This window comes from Phocoena sinus, chromosome 19 (assembly GCF_008692025.1).
Source record: "Phocoena sinus isolate mPhoSin1 chromosome 19, mPhoSin1.pri, whole genome shotgun sequence".
NCBI lineage: Eukaryota > Metazoa > Chordata > Mammalia > Artiodactyla > Phocoenidae > Phocoena > Phocoena sinus.
The window spans coordinates 10,834,714-10,855,128 of NC_045781.1; the positions used below are offsets into that span (position 1 = coordinate 10,834,714).

At 42.0% G+C, this 20,415-nt stretch overlaps 1 non-coding gene across 1 annotated transcript; it reads right to left on the reverse strand.

Moving 5' to 3' along the window:
* Positions 1-17,558: 17,558 nt before the first annotated feature.
* TRNAR-UCU lies at positions 17,559-17,631 on the reverse strand. The gene has a single exon. It is a non-coding gene; the product is annotated as a tRNA-Arg (tRNA).
* Positions 17,632-20,415: the final 2,784 nt, after the last annotated feature.

Below are 20,415 nucleotides of genomic sequence, written 5' to 3' on the forward strand. Positions count from 1 at the left end.
GGCATCTTCCCAGACCAGGGCTGGAACCCGTGTCCCCTGCATTGGCAGGCGGATTCTTAACCACTGAGCCACAAGGGAAGCCCCTCATCAATCTGGTTTCTTAAGAGTCATTGTACAACACGGGGAATATAGCCAATACTTTTTAGTAACTGTAAATGGAAAGTAACCTTTAAAAATTGTATATAAAAAAAAAAAAAAAATAGCCAAGCTTAATGATTAAAAAAAAAAAAAGAATCATTCAGTGGCTTGGCCCCGGCATCCCACCTGTCCAGAGGGCTTGTGGGTGCCGCTGTCCACTTTTGCTTCCTCTTGGGGACTTGGGGCCTGAGTCCCACCACCATCTCCTCCAATCAGATGAAAGCTTGGGCGCCCAGGGAGGAAAAGCCTGGCTTAGGAAGACCCTGGCAGGCTTTGGGACTGCTTGATGGAGGGGAACCAGGTGTGCAGAATGGTGAGATAATAGTAATACTGGGAATTGGCTGGTGGTCCAGTGGTTAGGACTCCCCGCTTTCACTGCTGTGGCCTGGGTTCGATCCCTGGTCCAGGAAATACAATCCTGGAAGCCACGTGGCACGGCCAAAAAAAAAAAAAAAAAAAGTAATACTGCTGATATTACCATTCATAGTAGGGAGTAGTGTGAGTTAATAATAAAATAACAGTAAATAGTGATTATAGTAACAAAATAGGGAATAAGAACCTGAGCAACAAACAATATCAGTATCAGTAATAGTAACTATAGTTATGGGTATGTTAATCATTTAAAAGAGTCTTACCAGATGACCGGCTTGGGCTAAGGTTGTTTGCACCCATCATTTCACTTAATTTTCCATTTAAATTCTCAGATGGGATGATTGGGAAAATGCAGGCTCAGAATGGTAAAGTAATTTAACCCACAGCAAGTATAAATTTATTATGTGCCAGATACTGGTTTAAATGCTGTACTTGAATTAACATATTTAATCTACACACACCATCCTATGAGTTAAGTATTAATCATCTGCTTTTTATAAAGATGACAGGGGCTTCCCTGGTGGCGCAGTGGTTGAGAATCTGCCTGCCGATGCAGGGGACATGGGTTCGAGCCCTGGTCTGGGAAGATCCCACATGCCACGGAGCAACTGAGCCCGTGAGCCACAACTACTGAGCCTGCGTGTCTGGAGCCTGTGCTATGCAACAAGAGTGTCCACAATAGTGAGAGGCCCGCGCACCACGATGAAGAGTGGCCCCCACTTGCCGCAACTGGAGAAAGCCCTCACACAGAAACGAAGACACAACACAGCCAAATATAAATAAATAAATAAATAAATAAATAAATAAAAATTAAAAAAAAAAAAAAAAAATGGAAACAAAAACAAAAAAACACACTAAAGATGACAAAACCAGGCCCAGAGAGGTTGAGTAACTTGCCTCGGGTCACCCAGCTAATAAGCAACGGAGTCCAAATTGGAACCCAGGCAGACCGGCCTTGTAGAGCATGAACAAGAGGGCTGTAACTTTCCCCTCAGCTTAACTAAACTTTAGATAGACTTGTTCCTGCCTCTAAAGCACTGTCCTCCCTCTCACCCTGGTCCCTTACAGAATCCAGATGACCTAACCACAGATGCCCTGGACCTCCTGTTTCTTAAGAGCATTTACTTTAGAAAACTTGTCATTGTAAATTCTTTCTCTGCTCTTTTGAGATGTATATAAATCTGTTTAAAAGCCTCTTGCCAGTTTTACAACCCAGGAAATGTATTTCACAAGGACCTGGGAGCTATCTCTTTGAAATATAAACATCAAAGGAGATCGCACCTCTATCTCACGGTTTCCCTGGAAGCCTGACTTCAATGGGGACCTTTCTCCAAGTTGTGAAACTACCCCCCTTGTCCAGAAGATGCAGGAAAGTTTCCTTTTCCTTCAGGTGAAGCCAGTTCGCAAACGTGACCTACTACCCCCTCAACCCCCACCCCAGTTCGTTCTTTCTTTATTTATTTAACTTATTTATTTTTGGCTGCGTTGGGTCTTTGTTGCTGTGCATGGGCTTTCTCGTTGTGGTGAGCGGGGGCTCCTCTTCATTGCGGTGTGCGGGCTCCTCATTATGGTGGCTTCTCTTGCTGCGGAGCGCGGGCTGTAGGTGCACGGGCATCAGTAGCTGTGGCACGCAGGCTCAGCAGCTGTGGCTCACAGGCTCCAGAGCGCAGGCTCAGCAGCCGTGGCGCATGGGCTTAGCTGCTCCGCGTTATATGGGATCCTCCCAGACCAGGGCTCAAACCTGTGTCCCCTGTATTGGCAGGCGAACTCTTAACCATTGCGCTACCAGGGAAGCCCCCCACCCCAGTTTTTAAAAACCCAATTGCCTTGTGTTTCAGCTGCGTTGAGTTCAGACTGAGTTCTGGCCTCTGTCTCTTTTTGGAATACTTTGAATGAAGACTTCTTGCCTGTCCAACTTGTCCCGTGCAGTTTTTGCTTTGACAAGCAGGACCTGCTAACCAGCGTGTTAACACTCTTTTGAGGTAACTCCGAGTCTGTTTTTTGCCATCTTGGTGGCGTAAGTCAGAGGACTCCGGGGTTTCTGAGGGTGTGGAGGCTGGAAATCCTCCTTTTATCACCTGTCACTCCGTGCGGGTGTTTTCTCATCTTTGGAGGAAGTGCCAAAGTGGGGAAGCAGGTGAGGAAGGATGATATTTTTTGGAAAGGAAAATCAGCTCTTATACAGATACAAGATGAACACGTGTCAAAGATTTCATTTCACTCATTTATGAATGAGGGGACCCATACAATGTTACAGCCAGTTCAAAGGAGAATTCCAAGAACACACACAGGTAGGAGATCGGGAATGCTGAAATAAATTTATGAGTGGATGTTGAACCGGTCAATAACCACAGGGAAATAATCAGCTGTATTCCACCAGGCAGGAATCTTTTGCATTGCTCTCAGTTTACCATCGGTTTAGTATTACTATCATAGTTTAAGACAGTGAAAGGTAGAGCTAACCCAGAAGGGTGTGCTAGACAGGACACCCAGTAATCCCTTCTGCCCATTAGAAAGGCTTTTACCTCTGAAAGCCCCCGGTGTGTTGTGAAGGCCCCGACACAGTCTGTCCTGACACGGCGCCCTGTGAGTTGGGGTAGGGCATTTTGCGAGCACAGATGAGGGACAGAGGAAAGATGCCTTCCAGGTGTGGATCCCATATTGCTGGTGGTACCCCTCTCACCTCCACATCCATGTAGCCGCCTAATGTTGTCCATTTCAGAGACTATGTTGGTTTCCTCGGGCTGCGGTAGCAAAGTATCACAAACTGGGTGGCTTAAGACGTCAGAAATTTATTGACTTATCGTTTGGGAGGCCGGAAGTCCAAAATCAAGGTGTTGGTAGGGCCATACTCCCTTCAAGGCCTCTAGGGATGAACCCTGTCTTGCCGCTTCCAGCTTCTGGTAGCCCCAGGCGTTCCTTGGCATCTTCTTCAATCTCCAGTCTCCGCCTCCTTCTTCACATGGGAGCTCTCCCTGTCTGTGTCCAAATTTCCCTCTTTTTCTGAGGTCATATTAGATGTTAGTCATCTTAACTTGATAAAATCTGCCAAGACCTTATTGCCAAATAAGGTCACATTCATAGGTCCTGGGGGGTTGGGACTTCAACATACCTCTTTTGAGGGGGGCACAGTTTCCCTCATAACAAAGGCACAGTGTAGAATAGAGATTGAGAGGCCAGACTTGTGTCAGACATGTTTAAATCTCAGCTGTGTAACTACTCTATACCTTGTTTTATTCTGAGTGAAACTGAGCTGGGAAATTCTTTCGAAGTCCCGGTTTCCTTATCTCTTAAATGGGGATAATAGTTCTTGCCTTTAGGACTCTTGGGAGACTTGAACTTGTTAATGTAAGTCAAGTACAGTGCCTGGCATATAGTAAGTGCTCAGAATATAGGGAACCAGCAAGATAGTACAGTTAATTCAAAAGCTTGTAGATGAGATGAAGTATATTTAGTCATCGAAAGCAAGAATGCTGAAATAAGATTGAAAACTGAGATTCAAAATGAATTCTGGTCTTACAGGGTGATAAAACCTTAATTTCTGGGGCTTTATTGTTTACTGGGCAGAAACCATTCCATCAGAAAGCATTTGCCTCTTTACCAGACAAACAGCATTTGCAACTTACCAATCTTCTTATCATTTGTAAAGTTAATATCTAAACTTTATAGAGTTTGGGCCCTAATCAATAATAAATAGTAAGACATATTCCTGTTACCCCCAGAGAATCAGATAATCCCTGAGTGGGTCTGTTATATGTGGTTCCCCTTTTATTTTATTTCTAAATTTCAGATCATCATGGCCTAACAGAAGTATATTGTAAAACATTTAAATTACATATGTAATTAAAATTTTTCTAGTGTTCACATCAAACAGGTAAAAAGAGAAGAAGCAATGAATTTTAATAATATATTTTAATGCAAGTATTATTTAAATTTATAGTCAGTATGAAAGCGTTATTCATGAGATATTTTGGGGGGAGTCGTACTAAGTCTTTGGAGTCCCATGTGTATTTTATGCTTATATTACATTTCAATTCACACTAGTCACGTCTCAAGTGCTCAATATCTAAAGCTTTAGAACTTTGTATAAATGGAAATATACTGTATACTGTACTCTTTTGTGTAAGGCTTCTTTCACTCAACGGAATGCGGTGGGTTTTTTTGATAAACTTATTTATTTATTTATTATTTAATTTTGGCGGCGTTGGGTCTTTGTTGGTGCGCGCGGGCTTTCTCTAGTTGCTGTGTGTGGGGGCTACTCTTTGTTGCGGTGCACGGGGTTCTCATTGCGGTGGCTTCTCTTGTTGTGGAGCACGGACTCTAGGCGCGGGCTTCAGTAGTTGTGGCTCGTGGGCTTCAGTAGTTGTGGCTCGCGGGCTCTAGAGCGCAGGCTCAGTAGTTGTGGCGCACAGGCTTAGTTGCTCCGTGGCACGTGGGATCTTCCCGGACCAGGGCTCAAACCCGTGTGCCCTGCATTGGCAGGCGGGTTCTTTACCACTGCACCACCAGGGAAGTCCTGGAATGTGGTATTATCCCAGTTTGTTTATTCATTCTTCTATTGATGGACACCTGTTTCCAGTTTGGGGCTATCATGAATAAAGCTGGTATGACTATTCTTGTATACTTGTTTTTATGAACATAGGCTTTCATTGCATAAACACTAGGAGTGGAATTACTGTGTCAAAGAATGGGGGAATACTTAGTTTAATAAGAAACTAGCAGACCCTTTTCAAAATTGGTTATCCTATTTCACTGTCCTACACTATTTTACTAAAATTAGAATTCCTGTTACTCTGTGTTGTCATCAACATATTGTGTTGTCAGTAGGTCTTTTTTTTTAAGTTGTACTTATTTATTAGAATTTTTTAAATTAATTAATTTATTTTTGGCTGCATTGGGTCTTCGTTGCTGCGTGCGGGTTTTCTCTAGTTGTGGCGAGTGGGGGCTACTCTTCCTTGTGATGCACGGGCTTCTCATTGCAGTGGCTTCTCTTGTTGTGGAGCACGGGCTCTAGGCACGTGGGCTTCAGTAGTTGTGGCACGTGGTCTCAATAGTTGTGGCTTGCGGGCTCCAGAGCGCAGGCTCAGCAGTGTGGCACACGGGCTTAGTTGCTCCTCGGCATGTGGGATCTTCCCGGACCAGGGCTCGAACCCGTGTGCCCTGCATTGGCAGGCAAATTCTTAACCACTGCGCCAGCGGGGAAGTCCCAATAGGTCTTTTAAATTTTATCCATTCTGGTAGGTGTGTTGTGGTACCTAATTGTGGTTTTAATATGCATTTCCCTGAAGTCTAATCTTTTTTGTTTTGTCTTTTTTATTTTTGGCCGTGCTCCACGGCCTGCGGGACCTTAGTTCCCTGGCCAGGGATGGAACTCACGCCCCCTGCAGTGGAAGCACGGAGTCTTAACCACTGGACCACCAGGGAAGTCCCTAATCATTCAGAGTAATTTTTCACTAGTGTGGTATCCAGTGGGATAATGGGAGGAGCTTTGTGGAGCACTGAGAAGGGATGAAATAGGAAAGCAGGCAAGTATATGGACCCAAAAAGTCTAGGCTGATTTCTAGGCAGAATTAAGGGCTCACTGGAGGTTCTATACCACAAATTTAAAGTCAGACCTTTCATCAGGGTTGTGTGATTTTCCTCCAGTGTCAGAGGGAAATCAAAATGGAGTTGGTATTGCTAAGAGAGCTCTCTGGAGCCAGGAGGACGTTAAGGAAGTGTGACTTGTGCACATCTCAGCCTGGGTGAAATCTGATCTTTTGATCAGATCACCTGCCAGAAACTCAAGATACTTATCAGACCCTCTACCCTAAAATGACTCGTGACAGTCTTCTATCTACTTATTGGACTCCTACCCTTAAACACCTTGTGATTCCTTAAGGACAAATATTTTCTGACTCTCATTAGAGTCCGTCACAATTCTCACCAGGCAACTTTTTTTTTTAAATTAATTATTTTCCTTTTGGCTGCACACGGGCTTTCTCTTGTTGCGGCGAGCGGGGGATGCTCTTCTTGCGGTGCGTGGGCTTCTACTTGCGGTGGCTTCTCTTGTTACGGAACAGGGGCTCTAGGTGTGCGGGCTCAGTAGTTGTGGATCGCGGGCTCAGTAGTTGTGGCTCACGGGCTCCAGAGCTCAGTCTCAGTAGTGGCGCAGGGGCTTAGTTGCTCCGCAGCATGTGGGATCTTCCCAGACCAGGGCTCGAACCCGTGTCCCTTGCATTGGCGGGTGGATTCTTAACCACTGCACCACCAGGGAAGTCCCTCACCAGGCAACTTTCAACAGCCTCGTGGCTTTTTGTCTTTATGAGCCCCTGACTTTTTCTCTTCCTTGGAACGCTCTTTTGGGGTTACCTGAATCTGTGTCTCCCAAATTGCCATTCTTAAGACCCCCAATAAACTCTTTTCTTATTTTCAGCCTCCTGCATTCTTTTTTTTTTGGTTGACAACAGCTCTGGTCACTTACATCACTCTGGTACAAGCACTGAGTGGGCAGAAAGTTGGATACTGGCAGACTGCCTTTCTAATAGGACAAAGCCAGGGACTTGAGAGTACGTTGCAGAAGGCGTGATTACAGTGATGAAGAGTGGAATTTAAGGTTGGAAGTTGGAAGCACCTGAGTGATATGACAGACAATTCATTCATTTATTCATTTGTTCAACACATTTTCGTTTAATACTTACCTATGGGTCAGGCATCTTGCTGAGTGATGGGGATATGGCTTTGAACAAGAAGTCATGGTTTATCTGAAAAAGAATATATATATGTGTGTATCTGAACCACTTTGCTGCACACCTGAAGCTATCACAACACTGTAAATCAACTATGCTTCAATTTAAGAAAAAGAATGCCAGAATAAATCCAAACGTGTGTGTATATAAATACATAAAAAATATATATATATAAGGGTATTCCCTGGTGGTCCAGTGGTTAGGGCTCTGTGCTGTCACTGCCGAGTGCCCAGGTTCGATTACTGATCGGGGAACTAGGATCCCACAAGCCACACGGTGCAGCCAAAAAAAAAAAAAAAAAAAGGCATGGAGGCAATATGGTTGAGCGGTTAAGAGCTTGGATTCTGGAACACACTGCTTGCATTCAAATCTTGGTCCTGCCAGCTATCATCAGGATAACTTGGGCAAGTTATTCAGCTTCTCTGTGCCTCAGTTTCCCCATCTTTAAAACAGAAGTGAGTTAGAAATAAGGACATACTCAAAGAATGATGCGGGTGTGTCAGAGAGACACAGGAAGACATCTTAAAGAGGCTTCCTATGACCAAATCTGGAACAAGTTGAAGCTCAGATTAAATAATAATAGTAAAGGATTATAACCCATTGAATAAAACAAGAATCCGTGACTACAAACTGATAGAAAATCAATGAAAATAAATAAAAAGGAGAGAGCGCATTTTTAGAGTAAAAACTTAATGAATGATGTGGAAGGAATGATGGAATCAAAACATCACCATTTGGCAACCTTTATAATGATAATTAATTCAGGCAAGATTCAGTCATAGATGCTGTGATATTGTGATTTATAATAAGAAACATATTTGGTCTTCATCCTGGTTTCTGGCACAGAGCTCCTAAAGCCCTTGGAAATTTCCTAAGTGATGAGAGTGTTAAAGGTGTCTTGATACTCATAACAAACCCCTTTCAACCACACCTGAGTTTATGCTTATGAGGTGACTTTTGGAAAACACCTAAGGATGGGGGATGGTTGCCTGGGGGATCAACCGTGTAATTAGAGGGTTGGAATTTTCAGCCACTCCCCAAGCCCCACCTCCCAGGAGAGGAGAGGGGCTGGAGGTTGAAATCAATCACCAGCGGCCAGTGATTTAATCAATGGTGTCTATGTAATGAAGCCTCCGCCAAAATCCCCAAAAAGATGGGGTTCGGAGAGCTTCCGGGTTGGTGAACACATGGAGGTATTGGGAGGGTGGCACATCTGGAAGCTCCCCACCCCCTCCCGGTACCTTGCCCTGTGCATCTCCTCCATCTAGCTGTTTCTGAGTTACATCTTTTTGTAATAAACCAGTAATCCATTAAGTAAAATGTGTCTCTGAGTTCTTTGAATTGCTCAAGCAAATTAATCAACAGAGCGGGTTGTGGGAACCTCTGAGCTATAGCCGGTCAGTCAGAAGCACAGGTGACAAACTGGACTTGTGATTGGCACCTGCACGTGGGGGGCAGGGGTAGGACTGAGTCTATAAGCTGTGGAATCTGATGCTATCTCCCAGTAGATAGTGTCAGAATTAAGTTAATTGCTTGGTGGTGTTGGAAGGCACATACATCCATACACGTTAAAACTAGTGGGTTCAAGTTTGAGGAGTAACAGGATATTTCCCTGGTCACAAATTATCTCCCCACAAGATACTTATTAATTACTCAGGGGGAAATAGTGACAAAAATAGGAAAAACCTGGCAGCCACCACTTTCACTAAGTGATCAAAGTTAACATCAGTAGTAAGGGAGCAAACAGACATCATGGGCCTCTTGATACGATACACTGAGAAAGGACACAGCATCGCTTCCGTGGTCTTGGGCAAAATGTGCACAGTCTGAATCTAATCACGTGGAAACATCAGCTAAGCCCAGACGGAGGGACATTCTACAAAGTAACCGGCCTCTGCTCTGCAAAAATATCGCTGTCATGGGACACAAAGAATGATGGAGGCTCTGTTACAGAAGAAAGATTTAAAGAGACTTGGAAACCGAATGCACTGCATGAACAAGGAGTTTCTTTCGCTACAAGAGACATGACTTAAGCAGTTGACAAAAATCTCAAGGTCCAGAAACTAGACACTTTATGTTTGATGTTAATTTCCTGATTTACATAAATGTACAGTGATAATGGAAGAGAATGTCTTTGTTTTTAGGAAATACACGCTGATGTATAATTTAGAGGGAGAGTGGTCACCTGCCAGCCTCTTACTCTCAAACTGTTCAGGAGAGAAAAAATATTTCTATAGAGATAGAAAGAAATGTGGTAAAATGTTAACTTTGGGGAACCTGGTTGAAGGGTATATAGGAATTCTTTGTGTCATTTTTGCAGCTTCTCGATAAGCCTGAAATTATGTCAAACACTTCAAAAAGAAAAACAACAGAAAATAGTGATATTATACTAGGCTAAAAGTAAATGAATAATAACATACCTGCCTCAGAGTAGTTGTGAGGATTAAAAGGAGCATATATATCTATATCTATATCTCTCTCAGGATATTTTTAATTTTGTGCTTTTGCGGTGTTTATAATCTCAAAACAAAACTAGACGAGAATGGGGGGAGAATTGCACCATCAGACAACACATGTCAGTCTGGGAATGCCAAGTGCAACAGAGCACTGGCCTTGGCCATTGGTCTTGTGCTCATCTTTCCAGTAACTATTGCATCCTAGCCAAAAACATTCTTTATTATATTAAGATAATGCCATTTTGGAGAGTCTCAAAGATGATATACTAAGGGAAAGACGACAAAAGAGCGCACTCTGTATGATTCCATTTATATGAATTTCAGGAAGAAGCAAACCTAGCCTCAAAGTAGTGTGCTAGCATCTGTGGCATGGGTGTGGGTGGTGCAGTCTTGACCGTGAAATGATATGGGGGAGTCGTCTGGGGTGTAATAAATACTTTATATCTTGATTCATGAAGTCATTACTCAGGTGAATAGAAATATAAATAATGTGTAGGAAATTTATATAACTTTACACTTGATTCAGGTACTTTGTTGTATGTCTGTTGCTCTTCAGTAGACATTTTTTAAAATAAAAAAAATGAGCTAGGGCTTTCCCTGGTGGCGCAGTGGTTGAGAGTCTGCCTGCCGATGCGGGGGATGCGGGTTCGTGCCCCGGTCCGGGAAGATCCCACGTGCCGCGGAGCGGCTGGGCCCGTGAGCCACGGCCGCTGAGCCTGCGTGTCCGGAGCCTGTGCTCCGCAACGGGAGAGGCCACAACAGTGACAGGCCCGCGTACCGCAAAAAAAAAAAAAAAAAAAAAAAAAAAAAGCTAATATCTATAAAACAGGTAAGACAGTACCTGGCATCTAGGAAGTACTCACTGAACGTTATTATTTCTTGTATGATTATGTCTCTGATAGTTTACAAAGAGTAGATATTTGCCAGATAAACGCTTGCTCAGTTTTTAAAAGCAACCATTGTTTCTATGTGCCAAGCACCATGGGAAGCACTTCCCAGGCACAGCTGAGTATTCAGAGCACTTTTTCTTGTAAAATAGTATTAGCATTTTGTTTTCCAACATTTATTATGAAAAACTTCACACCTACAGACAGGTTGGAAAGATCATGCAAAGCACAGCCATTTGCCCACCACTTATTTTTTATTTTATTTTATATTTTTATTGAAGAATAGTTGATTTACAATGTCCTATTAGTTTCAGGTATACAGCAGAGTGATTCAGTTTTATATATATATATATATATTTTTTTTTCAGATCCTCTTACCTTATAGATTATTACAAAATATTGAGTATAGTTCCCTGTGCTATACAGTGGGTCCTCGTTGGTTATCTATTTTATATATAGTAGTGTGTGTATGTTAATCCCAACCTCCTAGTTTATCCCTCTTTCCCCCCACTTTCCCCTTTGGTAACCATAAGTTTGTTGTCTATGTCTGTGAGTCTATTTCTGTTTAGTAAATAAGTTCATTTGTATCATTTTTTCAGATTCCACATATAAGCCATATCATATGATATTTGTTTTTCTCTGTCTGACTTGCTTCACTCCGTATGATAATCTCTAGGTCCATTCATGTTGCTGCCAATGGCATTATTTCATTCTTTTTTATGGCTGAGTAATATTCCAGTGTGTGTGTGTGTGTGTGTGTGTGTGTGTGTGTGTATCACATCTTTTTTTTAAATTGTTCACTTTATTTATTTTTTAAATTCAATTTTATGTATTTATTTTTGTCTGCGTTGGGTCTTTGTTGCTGCGCGCAGGCCTTCTCTAGTTGCGGTGAGCGGGGGCTACTCTTGGTTGCAGTGTGTGGGCTTCTCACTGCAGTGGCTTCTCTTGTTGCGGAGCACAGACTCTAGGCGTGCGGGCTTCAGTAGTTGTGGCACGCGGGCTCAGTAGTTGTGGCTCACAGGCTCTAGAGCGCAGGCTCAGTAGTTGTGGCGCATGGACCTAGTTGCTCCACGGCATGTGGGATCTTCCTGGACCAGGGTTCAAACCCATGTCCTGTGCATTGGCAGGCGGATTCTTAACCACTGCGCCACCAGGGAAGTCCCTATCGTATCTTCTTTATCCATTTGTCTGTCAATGGACATTTTTCCCTCCACTTAGATTCAAAATTTTTTAACTTTATTTATTTATTTATTTATTTTTAACATCTTTATTAGAGTATAATTGCTTTACAATGGTGTGTCAGTTTCTGCTTTATATAACAAAGTGAATCGGTTATACATATACATATTAGTTTTAACTTTTTGTGAGGCCCACTTATGGTACTCCATTTAACAGATGCAAACACTGAGGTACAAACAAGATTAACTTGCTTCCTCAGGGTTTCCCAGAATTAGGATTTGGACCCAGGGAGTCTGACCCTAGAGGGTGCCCCCCAAAACAGCTAGTTCTCATGTTAGGTTTTAGGGGACACAGATGGGAAAGCCGTGCCCCTAACGTCTACATTTCACCATTTAGTGCTGTGCTGTTCAGTAGGTGGCCGCCAGCCACATGTGGCTGCATACATTTAAATTTAAATCATTAAAATTAAATGAAATTTAAAATTCAGTTCCTCAGTGCTCCTCGAGTGCTCAGATAACCACATGTGGCCATTGTATGAACAGTTTCAGACATAAAGTTTTCCACTATTACAGCTGTCCATGGAAATAATCAATAAACAATCTATATAATAGGAATAGAAAATCGTTTTTATTTCAGCCAAACTGAGGACTATAGCCCAGGAGACAAAGATTCAAGAAGCACTTGAAAAAAAAAAAAGAAGCACTTGAATTCTGTTTCGCTGGACTGCAAAATGCAGGAGGCTCATAAAAGCAAAAACCACAAAATTACGTAAGTTGTTTGTCAAGAGTCAAGACTGGAGCTGGCAAGAAGTAACGGTGCTTGTTAAGCAAGGATTGGTTGGGGTCAAAAATGGTTGCTTAGTTACAAGGGGACATCTTGAGACCATAAAGGTACAGCTGGCAGCTAGCAGACACTGTTTTGAGAACGGCTGGTGGTGTCCTTGGGTCTGATACAGTTCAGAAAATTCAAGTTCTCTTTGATGCAGGAACATGTCTGAAATCACATCCACGATGGCCAACTGGCTCCATTTTGAATGCCTGAACCACAGTTACTCCATTTTGATTTTTAAATGCATTCTTTTCTTTCATGGTTAAAGCAGATGTACAATGGATCTTTGATAGGCCACAAAACAGGCTGTTCTAATTAGCATAATTTAAGTTAGGTTAGAAATTCCCTGGTGGTCCAGTGGTTAGGACTCTGTGCTTTCAGTCTCGAGGTCCCAGGTTTGATCCCTGGTAGGGGGACTAAGATCCCACAAGCCACACAGTGTGGCCAAAAAAAAAAAAAAAAAAAAGTTTAAGTTAGGTCATGTATAAGCCAGAATGACTTCCCCATACTTCAATATGTGAAAATTTCTCCCATCACAGCGCTGGATTCTAGTGGGTAAAATGGACAAGACCTATAATTTCAATCCACATGGCGGTGGTGATGTTGGTGAGCATTGGGGTCAGGTTAGAGGGTGTGTCAGCAACAGATTGGGAAAAAATGTAACCAGCTGGGTGTTTCCTCCCCTCACTTTTATCTTTAATCTTTTTTTAAAGGCGTTTCATCTGCCCCCATATGCCTGTTATTCTTTCCTACTCTCCACCCTCCCTCTGACCTACCGTCAGCATAAATTCAGTTGTTAGTCTACTGTAACCCTAATTGCTTTGATCCATATCACGATGAACTTTCCAGTGGGCTGAATCAGAATTCTTTTTTTTTTTTTTTTTTTTTTTTTTTGCGGTTCACGGGCCTCTCACTGCTGTGGCCTCTCCCGTTGCGGAGCACAGGCTCCGGACGCGCAGGCTCAGCGGCCATGGCTCACGGGCCCAGCCACTCCACGGCATGTGGGATCTTCCCGGACCGGGGCACGAACCCGCGTCCCCTGCATCGGCAGGAGGACTCTCAACCACTGCGCCACCAGGGAAGCCCCAGAATTCTTTTTATGCTGGAATCAGTGTCTCTCCTTGTCTTGCTTTAGATTAGGTAAATCCACTCACAGGAAAAAGCTGAATGTGGAGTTCGGGGTGGAAAGATCTAAGTTCATAGTCTATATTTATTACCTATGTAGATTTGGGCAGGTGAGTTCACCTCCTTGAGCCACCGTGTCTCATTTGTAAAATGAGCATCATCGCATGTGCTTCCTAGTGGTAGCGTGAGAATGATGACGATTAGGTCTGTAAGAGCCCTATAGCCAGGTAGAGCGTTTAGTAATTGGTAGCTGCTGTTATTTGCAGACACTTCGTTTTCTGCTTTCTCCACCCGTAATTCTTCAGGGAAATGCATACCTTGTGTGGCACAGAATGCCCCATACAGAAGCAGTATCTGGGGTTTCAAGCCGATGGATTAGAAATCTACAAGGTAGGAGTTCACATGCACTGTCAGGTATCACGGCCGTGGATTGAAACACAAATTGGGACTTGTGGGCTTTCTTTTCTGCCTTGTTAGTTTATTTGAAAACTCTGACAATGCCACTTCAATGAAAACACAGTTAAATGTGTTTAAGAAAAAATCTGATAGAATGTGCTCTTGGCATATAATTAAAGAATACCTAGACTATCCCAGTCCACCCTTTTGAAACAATAATTGTTGAGCCCTTGCAAAGCAATCTCTAGATTCTACCCTGTCCAATAGAACCTCCTGTGACAATGGAAATGGCCTGTAGTCTATGCTGTGCAGTGTGGTCACCGAGCTCACGAGTGCATGTTTAAAGGTGGTTAGTTGTGAGAAACGGAAGTTTCAATTTTGTTTAATTCGAATTAAATGTAACCAGCCATGTGTGGCTTGTGGCATCCATGTTGGACAGCAAAGCTCTTGATCCACAGACTGAGTGTTGGTGCAAGTGGAATGCTGCTTCTTATAATTGAGTTTGATGAACAAACAGTGGTTCCTGGTTTGGGATCTAAGCATTGACATAATTTCTCCAAGTGTGTTATTGGGGACTAGTCTCTGCTTTTCAGAATCAGCCCGGCCATGGACTGGCCATTTAGTTTCTCTGAGCCTTGGTTACCCAATGTGTCATATGAGGGATAATCATATTCCTTTTGCAAGGTGTTGTGAAGTCAGGCTGCAATTCTAAACCAGCTCCACCTTTTCCTGGCTATGTGACCTTGGGCAAATTACTTAACCTTTCTCGGCTTCAGTTTCATTCACTTTAAGATGGGAATGAAAGTTACCTTCCTCATAAAATAGTCGTGAGGATTAAGCAGTATCTATAAAGTACTCAGAACGATGCCTGGGGCATGATACAACCTATATATGTGTTTGTTCTTGTACTATGCTTGTGAAAAGACTGGACAAAAATTGTAGGTCAGGAAATCAATTTAGTAAGTCTCCACCAGTGCTTTTGAGGTCTGTTTCTCTACTGTGTCTCTTGGAATATATTTTCCTGTGTTATGTTAACAATTTATAAAACCATATTTGATATTACCTTTTTAAAAAATTGAAGTTGATTTGCAAAACGTTTCAGGTATACATTCTTTTTTAAAAAATTTTTTATTGAAGTATACTTGATTTACAATATTGTGCTAGTCTCTACTGTACAGCAGAGTGACTCAATTACACACATACATACATTCCTTTTTTTAAAAATTTGTTTATTTTATTTATTTTTGGCTGCGTTGGGTCTTCGTTGTTGCATGCAGGCTTTCTCTAGTTGCGGCGAGCGGGGGCTACTCTTCGTTGCAGTGAGCGGACTTCTCGTTGTCGTGGCCTCTCCTGTTGCGGAACATGGGCTCTAGGTGCGCGGGCTTCAGTAGTTGTGGCGCGCGGGTTCAGTGGTTGTGGCTCACGGGCTCTAGAGCGCAGGCTCAGTAGTTGTGGCGGACACGCTTAGTTACTCCACGGCATGTAGGATCTTCCCGGACCAGGACTTGAACCCGTGTCCCCTGCATTGGCAGGCAGATTCTTAACCACTGCGCCACCAGGGAAGTCCATGTGAGTCTATTTCTGTTTTGTAAAGAAGTTCATTTGTATTAGTTTTTAGGTAACACATATAAGTGATATCATATATTTGTCTCTCTCTGTCTGACTTACTTAGTACGATAATCTCTAGGTCCATCCGCTATTATCTTTTTAAAAATTTTATTTTATTGAAGTATAGTAGATTTACCTGCTATTATCTTTTTAAGCAAGGATATGTTTTGTTTCATGACACTTCTTTCTCTGGAAATATCTCAGAGTTACAGAAAAGTTGCAAGTACTGTACAAAGAAATTATTTTTCCTAAGCCATGTAATAATGAGTTGCCAATATTATGCCCCATCACCTATGGGTGTTTAGTGTGTTTCCTACAAACAGGACCGTCTCCTACATAACCAAAGTACAACCTCAAAAATAAAAAGTATTAGCATTAAAAAATTACTACCATCTAATCCTCACGCTCCATTCAAGTGTCACCAGTTGTTCCAATAACGGCTTTCACAACAAAGGTTCCAATCTAGACTCTCGCATTCCATTTTGTTGTCATGTCTCTTTTGCTTCCTTTAGTCTGGAAAAATTCTTCATTCTTTCCTTGACCTTCGTGACTCTTGTGAACATTAACAGCCCAGTTCTGGGGTAGGATGTCCATGGATTTGATATCTTCTCACGATTCAGATTCTGGTCTGCATCTTTGGCAGGAGCGTCACAAAAGTGGTGTTTAGGATCTTACATCCCATCAGGATATTCTCATTAACGGTGGTGTCTTTCAGGCTCCTCCGCTGTAAAGTTCCTCTTTTCCCCTTTGTGATTAATGTGTTTTTTCTGGGGAGGTCTTTTGGGGTCATGTAAATACCCTGTTCCTTGTCAGACTTTTGATTTACTCATTTATTTAGTCATGTCAGGATAGACCATAGCGTCAAGGGATTGTAATCTATTACAGTCATTGTTTATTTGATGTTCCAGTTGTTTCAGTTTGACCTGTGGGAGCTCTTTCCAGCTGGCTCCTGTGTCATTTTCGCCTGTCCCCATCATTCTTTTTTTTTGTTTGTTTGTTTTAGGAGAAGTTAACTGATTTTTAAAAAAAAATTTTATTGGAGTATAGTTGATTTACACCGTTGTGTAGTTTCGGGTGTGGCAGCAAAGTGAATCAGTTATACCTATACATACATCCACTCTTTTTTAGAGTCTTTTCCCATATAGGCAATTATACAGTATTGTGTGGAGTTCCCTGTGCTGTACAGTAGGTCCTTATTAGTTGTGTTTTTTTATATATCCCATCATTCTTTAAACTTGTGGAGTTCCCTGTGCTGTAGAGTAGGTCCTTATTAGTTATGTTTTTTTATATATCCCATCATCCTTTAAACTTGTGGAGTTCTCTGTGCTGTACAGTAGGTCCTTATTAGTTATGTTTTTTTATATATCCCATCATTCTTTAAACTTGTGGAGTTCCCTGTGCTGTACAGTAGGTCCTTATTAGTTATGTTTTTTATATCCCATCATTCTTTAAACTTTTTTTTTTGCTTCATGGCACAATAAGATGTGCCAGGCTCGCCTAGTACTTTCCCTGTCCCAGTCCTGGAATTAGCCTTTACTCTGGGAAGCCCTGGGCTATTTTGCTGGAGAATGACATGTAGAAACCAAGAGTTGGGAGTTACATGTGGCCATTGCTATTGGCTCTTACTGTACCCAGGCTCTCTCAGAGTGGGCAGAGGTAGGGAATGTACGTGTGTATATGTGTAGATATAGATTTACATCTATATTCCTTTTTTAAAAATTTTAACTTAAAACATACAGATATGGGTTTATTTGTCAGTCTTTTGATGAGAAGCCTAGGCTTTTCTTTTCTTTTTTAAAAAAAATCTTTTGGCCATGCTGTGCAGCATGTGGGATCTTAGTTTCCCCCACCAGGGATCGAACCTGTGGCCCCTGCATTAGAAGTGCAGAGTCTTAACCACTGGACCACCAGGGAAGTCCCCTAGGCTCTTTTTTTTTTTTTTTTAATTTTTATTGAAACACAGTTGATAAAATGTTGTATTAGTTTAATGTGTACAGCAAAGTGATTCATGTACATATATATACATTCTTTTATAAATTCTTTTCCATTATAGGTTATTACAAGATATTGACTATAGTTTCCCTGTGCTATACAGTAGGTCCTTATTGGTTATCTACTCCATATATAGTAGTGTGTATATTTTAATCCCAAACTTCTAATTTATCCCTCTTCCCCCCCACCACTTCCCCTTCGGTAACCACAGGTTTTGTTGTCTCTGTGAGTCTATCTCTGTTTGGTAAATAACTTCATTTGTATCATTTTTTTACATTCCAGTGTAAGTGATACCATACGATATTTGTTTTTTCTCTGTCTGACTTGCTTCACTCGGTATGATAATCTCTAGGTCCATCCATGTTGCTGCCAATGGCAATTATTTCATTCTTTTTTATGGCTGAGTAATATTCCATCTGTGTTTATTTCTACATCTGTCTCTCTCAGGTGAAAGTCATGAGTTTACACTGATAACTTCAGTTCCAACCCAGCACTACAGGGCTTATTCTTGTTTTCTCCCTTTACATAATTGTAGCTCATTTCTCCAGCAGTGAGAAATCTGGCTCCCAGTGCCCTTAATATATTTACTTATTTATTCGATCCCCCTGAAAGTAACCAATCTCTTATGGCTGCCGCTGCCTGCACCCCTGGCCCCCGAGGTGGAGGCCCTGCTCACCACGTTTGGGTCCTGACACCCTATTCTGGGTCCTGTGTGGCCCCTACTCCAACCCCTCTTCCAGACACCTACTTGCTTTGTGCTCAGGAAGGGAAAGGAGAGGAAGAGATTGATGTGTTTAAAATAGAATAGATTACTGTTTTGCTCTTCCAATTTCTACTTTGAAGCTCCTAGCTATTCTTTCCTTTTCTTTTCTGTTCCTTGTTGGAAATGCCAGATTCTGCATGAGTTAAGTGTTCTTTTATTGAACTGGACATAGCTTAAAAATATTTTCAGTGTAATGCTCGCCATAACAGAGGTCACAATGAAGGAAAAGGAGGAGAAAGACGATGAAGAGCAGGAGAATATATTTGCATAAAAAGCAACAGAGAAGGAAATGACGTAATCGCATTCCTGTATTTTTTCCGAGGTTTGATCTTTGAGGTCCCTGGTTTGTGCTTGAGAAATGGATTTCAACATGAGGCAGGGCTCGTTGGGGACAAGGAAGGTGTGACAGGGGACCTGTCACAGGGGAGGCTCTGCCCGAACTGGCCTTGCTGGTTTCTCTTCTTCCCAGGTTTGTGTTTTAAATGAAGGTCTTATTTAATTTTAATTACATAAGTAATACACGAATACCTCCCCGCTGTAAAACATTCGCACAATACAGAGAGAGAGCAAAAAGCCCTTTTGAGAAACGGGAAGTCAACCAGTGACAAAGGGAGGAATTTGGAGGGCAGTGTGGAAATATTTTTCAAAATGACAAATGCACATCACTTTTGACTTGGCAGTTTTCCTCTTAGGAATTTATCTTACAGGCATGGATCATATGGCCAGCATGAGGTCTGCCCAAGTGATATTAACTACAGTAGTGTTTGTAATGGCAATAAAACTAGGAATCACCTAAGTGTTTATTAAAAGGGGTCTGGTTAAGTTAATGATAGTACATTCAGACAGTGTGATGCTCTAAGGGCATTAAAAAAAAAACGAGGTACAGCTCTATGTATTAATCTGGAGAGAGCCTGAAGAGAATCTTAAGTGAAAAATTAAAGTAAGATGCAGAACTGTGTGCTACCATGGTGTAAAAAACATGATCCATGTGTGAATGCTTGTATATGCCTAAAATATCTCAGGAAATCACTATATTTTTGCTTCTGGAAAGGGAATCGGGTGGCCACGGGATGGGGGTGGGGAGGAGATTTTCCCATCCCTCCTGATGCATCCTTTATATCCTTCCTGTGTGATCTTGGACAAGCCATGTGTCTTCTCTGAGCCTCAGTTTCCCCGTTTGTAAAGGGAGGGTCATGACAAGGGAGACTGGAGTTCTTATTCTGGAACTGACACAGCAGATGGGCTGTTAATGAGAGGCCCTGCCTCCCCCCAGTCTGGGTCTTCACAGAGAAGTCACTCCAACTTTCTACTTTATCTGAGGATAAAGAGACGCATGCACCCCAATGACGCATGCACCCCAATGTTCACAGCATCCTTATTTCCAGTAATGCCAAGACAGGGAAGCAACTTAAGTGCCCATTAACAGATGAATGGATAAAGAAGATGTGGTATACATATACAGTGAACTATTACTCAGCCATAAAAAGGACTGAAATATGCCATTTTCAGGAACATGGATGGACCTAGAAATTATTATACGAAGTGAAGTAAGTCAGACAGAGAGAGACAAATATTATATGATTTCACTTATATGTGGAATCTAAACTATGACACAAATGAACTGATTTATGAGACAGAAACAGACTCACAGACATGGAAAACAAACTGATGGTTACCAAAGGGGAAGCGGGGGGGGAAGGGATAAATTGGGAGTACGGGATTAACAGAGGCACCCTACTATACATAAAATAGATAAACAACAAGGATTTACTGTATAGCACAGGGAACTATATTCAATATCTTGTAGTAAACCATAATGGAAAAGTATTGAAAAAATATAAATATATACATATATATATGTATAACTGAATCACTTTGCTGTACACCTGAAACTAACACAATGTTGTAAATCAATTACACTTAAAAAAAAAAGAAGAGTCAGT